The following is a 6,498-nucleotide window of genomic DNA, read 5'->3' as shown; positions in this document are numbered from 1 at the left end:
AGAGGCCTACAGTGAGGAGATAAACAGACAGACAAGGCTAAACCAGGCACCGACGTGTCTGTTGAATACGCCTCATCAACATACACGCTGGTGGTCGACTTTATTTTCAGAGAATACACAGAAGAAGAGTTGATGTTAGGTGACGATCAGGTAAACTCAACTATAAAGTGGGTCGGTGTAGAGGCAAAAAGAAACCACTCTGGTGGAGCTCGGAAATGGATGAAGCCCGTAAATCTAGTCGTTGGTCCTTTAAACTCGCTAAATCCTCAGGAAGTGACGTGCAGTGGAAAACCTATAAATTAAACTGAAGGGATTACAGGAAACTATAGAAAAAGCAAGAGAACCTCACGGAGGAGCTTTTGTAGTAATATGATATGGTTGTATGCTCAGAAGGGTACATTCCAGTTCCCCTTGGGCCGCCCTGGGACGCTTGCTAAGCTCTGTATGTATATCGAGAATGCTTTCAACGACATTACACCTAAAGACAATCACGTCAGAAAGACGCGTAACCTAGTTGACGGCAACGAGAGGTGCGTAATCATAGATTTATATTTGGCCAAAGACTGTGACTTCAGCATTATTACCCAAATCTCTTTAGAGAATTTACATACTGCTACACCCAAAAACATAGTTGACCGCGAAAATAAGTTTACGCGTGCTTTTTCGCCGTCAACTATGTCTGAACTTTTTTTATGCGCCTTTTTCGCGGTCAACTTTTGAGCTCGCGCCTTTCTTCGTTTCTAGTGACGAAATATTAGTATTTATGCGATATCACCTGATATATTTATGTTGACTTAGAAATTAAATGTTTTCTTAAGGAGTTTGTGATTTTCAGTTATAAAGTATACAAGAAAAAACTAGTAACTCAATGAAAATTATTGAGAAAATCTTTCATGGTTCGAACAAGGACAAAAACTTCTCTTTTGAGCATAATGTTATAGATCATGTCCTTAGCTATGGGCAACTGGTAGACTTACCACGAAAGTCTCTTGAATGCCACGCAATGCTTTTACATACATAATTACATCACTAGCATCCGCATCTCACTCAGTGAACATGCATTTTATGGTTAAACCAGACATAAGCACCCGACGCCTTATCACATTAGCACTTGTAGAATGCATTATCTTCGAGAAAGCAATAATCACTCAAAATGCGCTTTACTTGCTTCAGCTTTCACTGGCACTTCTTCACATTTATGAGTGCGCAATTTCAATTTACAGAATGGCAAACGTATGTATTATTATCACATTATAATCTGTTTTAAGCTTACACTTATACAAGCTTCCATACTCACACATGCATACATATGAATGTTATGCACACTTTGTCTATTTGATATTACTCATACGCCGTGACGCTAGCATTCAATTAGTATATGGCCATATACATAGTATACATATCTGGCAATTTGTCACTCGACAGGCAATCTTCTGGTTTTACTAGGCGGTCACTCATTGTTGCATCTTTCTGTAGCTGTAATTGGATATATCATTTTGATATCAGCTACACATAAAATGTTGATATTGAAAATTTCAATAGATCAAAAGTTTGGACTCCAAACGCATTTCGTTTATATGCAATTTAAAGAATTTCCCTTAAGGGAAGACTACTGTTTATAAACCATGCAAAAATTTAAAATCATCAACTGTCTTGTGAAAATTAATTCCTAATATCACTTTACTTCTGTAATAATCGATGTCGTACATTTATCAGCATCACGGGTTTATCGATATTGCAAACATATATAAATTGGTATCGACAACAGCTCAGTTACTGATACATTTATGAGTATTGCTTTCACAAAATATATGTAGCTATCGGTATTGTATTTGTGTTGTATCGATTTTTTTATGTGCAGTATTTTTAATCGACTAATATATTATTGGCCACATATTTACTGATATCAACAAAATTTATTTATCAGTATTGACATTGATGCAGCTATCGATATATTAAAGCACTTTACTTTCGATTTTAATTTCTCTTTATTCGACGATATTATTTTCTGGAAGTCGAATGCCCGGCTTTCAAATTTATCAGCCTGCTAAAATTTAAAATGACAAATTTTCCGAACAAAAGAGTTTGATAAATTTTAAAATTTAATGGTGAAACTGGGTATAATAATTTTGATTACGGTTAATTTATTTAAGCCGTTGAAGTATAAGTGTCGTCATGAATTTTTTCAACGATATTGCCAGTATATGCATAGATACATTTGATTGGAATATCTATTATTTTATTATTATTAATTTTCCATATCTCTATCCTTTAATTAACCGATAATTGTAGATAAATTTATATTATCATCAATTTCAAGTTGAATTCGTATTTATTTTTCGGTAATACTCTCAGTAGGTCTAACTATATCGATTATGATGTATTTATTTAAAGCAAAATGAATCTGTTTACTTGTTTTTCCTAACATATTTATCGATAACGATATACATATAAATTTGGCGATAACATGTTTTATATATGAAAAATGTAGATTAAACCCCGAACTAATTTATCGAAATAATTATTGTTACATTTATCGATAAATATCGAAAAATAATTTTTCCTTTTCGCATTTGCATTTTTCTAGAATTATTGGTAAAAAATTATCGTATCATCTTACCGAAAGAATCGACTTCTAATATTTTATAAAAAAAAATAACCGACGCTTACCGCGCTTACCGCGCTTAAAATACTAAAGTCTATAATTAAATATAGTAGTATTTAGTCAGTGCCGTCTAACATACTACACATTGCAGCGAAAACGCGAAGAAGTATACAATAATTTGACAAAAGTTCAGATTTTTGCCAAAGCAGATTTCTAAAAACTGTAGAAAATTCCAGCAGACCAATTAGTGACCTTTACTGATTTATTTAACTTTTTATCATTTTCAGGCAACCTTGAGATCTGTATTTCACCTTGCCAGCATTCCCCTATTTAGTAGGTTTTCCTTTACTTCCACTAAGCGCAGCCACACTTTACTTTGAAGTGCACTTTTCTAATGCCTACATACAGATATATTTAATTCTCGGTATTTTATTTAAACTCTTTAATGGTTATATTTTTCTACTCAACTCAGCATGTAATTGAAACTAATTGCAAAATGAATGTAAAGGATTAGCAATGTAAAATGACCAAGAAGACAGCGTACAAGCTGATTGCTGGTTGCATTGAAGAGAGTGGAGCACGGTAAGGGCAAAATGCATATCAACAGATGGATGTGAAATGTGGTTAAATAGGTCTAAGTCAAATACATAAGCAGTTTGCGAGCACACATATGTATATACATAGTTACATTTGTAGTCTCTGTTTCTCTAGCGAAAAGCTTTTAGTCAGTTATTGCTACCAAAGGGTTTTAAATTGTTTTCTTAACTAAATAGTTGTATGTATGTATGTGCAATACATACATATATTTATGTTATTTATGTGCATGTACATATGCACATTAGACTGTTGCATTATCAAAAAAGTTGCGGGTTTTCTGCCGGGATTACAAAATTTATTATATTCTAAGACGTCCTCCAAAATATTAAGAAAATACCTCCCTAAAATGAAGTTTTTATGAATAATTTCTTAAAGAACTTTTTTAAAAAGTCCCCTCAGATGACAAAGGTGATTAGGCTCAAAAAATCTGCATACAAAATTTTTAAAAATCTTTTCAACGGAATTGTAATAATGAGATTTTTGTTGCTGTTTTTTTTTACTTTTTTCAAAGATTGATTAACGAAAAACTTAAATAACTGGGCCAAAACTATTCTGAATTAGACTTGTGGGATCTCGGTAGAAAGGTATTTTCCCACTGTTTTTAGTTATGTGCAAAAAGAAGTCATTCGTGTCCCATTTTTTTTTTTCAAAATACCAACTCATATTAATTCAACTTTGAATGACGTTCTTTCATACTACCTCACTATCTCATCCTATGAATGAGTTTATTAGCAAATACCTTTCCAATGATACCTCAAAAGTCTAAACCGGGAGTGTTTGGGTTCAGTTATTTAAGTTTTTCTTATACCAATTTTTGAAAAAAGTTAAAAACAGCATCAAAAATCTCCTTATTACGATTCCGTATAAATTGTTTTAAATTTTTAAAAAATGCTTTTATGCAAATTTTTTAAGTTTTAACCGTTTTGTCATTTAAGGTGATTTTTTCCAAAAAAACATCTTTAAGAAATTATTTTTATTCATAAAAAACGTAAATCTTAATATTTTTCCGAAATATATTGGTGGACGTCTTCAAATATAATAGATTTTATAATTCTAATGTAAAACAGTACCGATTTTTTTTTTTTGTATGGGAAGTGATGCAGTCTAATGCACATACGTATGTATGTTTGCCTGAGTGAAAGTACATATGCTAACCTGCATGTAGACTACATAAAGCACTCTTGTCCACTAATTGTGACACTTTGCTGCTAATGCTTGTCCATTTCTAATTAGTGCCAATTAAAGTAATCATTGTAATACCACCGTTAGCATGTAAAATGCTTACAACTGCATGCGTTTGCTTACAAATCAATTGCATTTAGAACGCTTACCCATCGATGTGCGAATTAGCTGTCACCTGCGGTCGTTGGCTCAATTAATTGTTCGCGTTAGAGATTACTGCGAATTGTATGTACATATATGTATATGTAGGTACACACATATGTTAGGTTAGCGGATGAGTATAAGCGAAAGCGCAGTTATTTGTTTAGGGAAGTTGGTATGACTAACTAAGCTGGTAAATGTTAATATTCGTACTGTCGGTTTCACCAGTAACTTAAGTGAAAAAAATGATTCTCTAACTTTTAGTAGGTTTCATATTGCATGATACAAAATTCAAGAAAAGCGGATAGTGTTAACGCAATAAATTCGTCGGTCTTTGGCACATATAACAATGGTTAAAAATTGACAACTTTATACAATTTTCCTAAAGTATTGATTTAAATTCCAATTAATTTTGATGCAATTATTGCATAAATCATACTAATTTCTTCTTTACAGTTCTAGTTTTAGAGATATTGTAATTTTTAACATATATTAAAATTTTTATGCATATTTCAACCACTTTAGTGTGCATATTTCCAATGAAGACACATTTTATCTCTACGACAATGGTCAGGTGGGAAAAGATCCAGTCCGAAATTCAGGACACCACAATCTGGCGAGAAGCACGTATTAATCATAACGATTTTTACTTTTGTGTGGTGAACATTGCCGATATAAATTCGTCAAACCGGAACAAAGGATCATATCCGACGCTGCCTTTTGCTCAATAGCCTCTTGCGCACTCTGATGCTGACCGTGCTGTTACCGTCAACGTTATTTTGGTAACTTTATAGACAACAATTAAATAGCATTCAGAATGAATTAAACCAGAAAACTATATAAAGAGTTAAGAGAAATTTTCCCATCCTGTATGAAATAATACATGAATGAGCTCGAAAAGAGAACATAGAAATCATTAGTTTAGGTAAACCAAAATTTTCTTGGCAATCATGTTAAAGTCTGAAGACTATTTACAGTTTGTGCAGGACCTGTTTTTAAATTTAAGAGATCTCGGGTGTAACATGAGCATTAAAGTCTTTATTTAAATTCTCATTGAGACAATTTTCCTCAAATTCGTAGAGAATTAAAAAAATACCAATATAATGGCAGATTCATACTGGTGTCTCTATGGGGTCCATAAACAGGCTCTTTGTTCAAGAAAGTAAGAAATAATAAGAGAAAATTTTTTACTGACTGAAATTAATTCTACTAGTGTTCGCCCAGCGGTTGAAATTCAACCGATAAAATTAAGGATAGTTTATGTAAGTTGAATGAGCTAAAATAACATTAGTTGGAATGGGTTAAGTGGAGGGGAGTTTAGCTTAGTACTTGGCATAACATAACATAACCATAACATGAGAATAAATAACATAACATATGAAGCATAACACACCACAATATAACATCGCACACTCTTCAGTTGTATTTCTTTTTTTATCCCTTTTTTCACCTCTATCTAAATCTTATTTATTTTGGTTCATTTTATGCCAAATGATGTTGCCTTTGATGCCACATCAAGTGATATCATGTCATGTGGTGAAATTGGGTGTGGTGAGCTGCGGTGTGGTGGAATTGGGTGTAGGAGTTACGGTGTGGTGAATTTAGGTGTGGTGGATTCAGGTGTGGTGAGTTAAGTTATGGTGAGAAAGTTGAGGTGTGGTGAATTTTGGTGTGGTGAGTTGAGGTGAGTTAAGGTGTGGTGAGAAAGTTGAGGTGTGGTGAATTAAGGGTGGTGGATTGAGGTGTGGTGGATTTAGGTGCGGGGGTTAAGGTGTGGCGAGTTGAGGTGTGGTGAATTTAGGTGTGGGGAGTTAAAGTGTGGTGAATTAATGTGTGGTGAGCTCAGGTGGAGTAAGTTTTTAAGTTAAGATGAGTTAAAGCTAAGGGGTTATGATCTTTATCTTCATCTTCATCTTCATCTTCATCTTCATCTTCATCTTCATCTTCATTTTCATCTTCATCTTCATCTTCAT

Source organism: Rhagoletis pomonella, unplaced genomic scaffold, assembly GCF_013731165.1.
Source record: "Rhagoletis pomonella isolate Grant_MI unplaced genomic scaffold, Rhpom_1.0 Rhpom_scaffold_00005, whole genome shotgun sequence".
NCBI lineage: Eukaryota > Metazoa > Arthropoda > Insecta > Diptera > Tephritidae > Rhagoletis > Rhagoletis pomonella.
Note: the sequence above shows the minus strand (reverse complement) of the source record.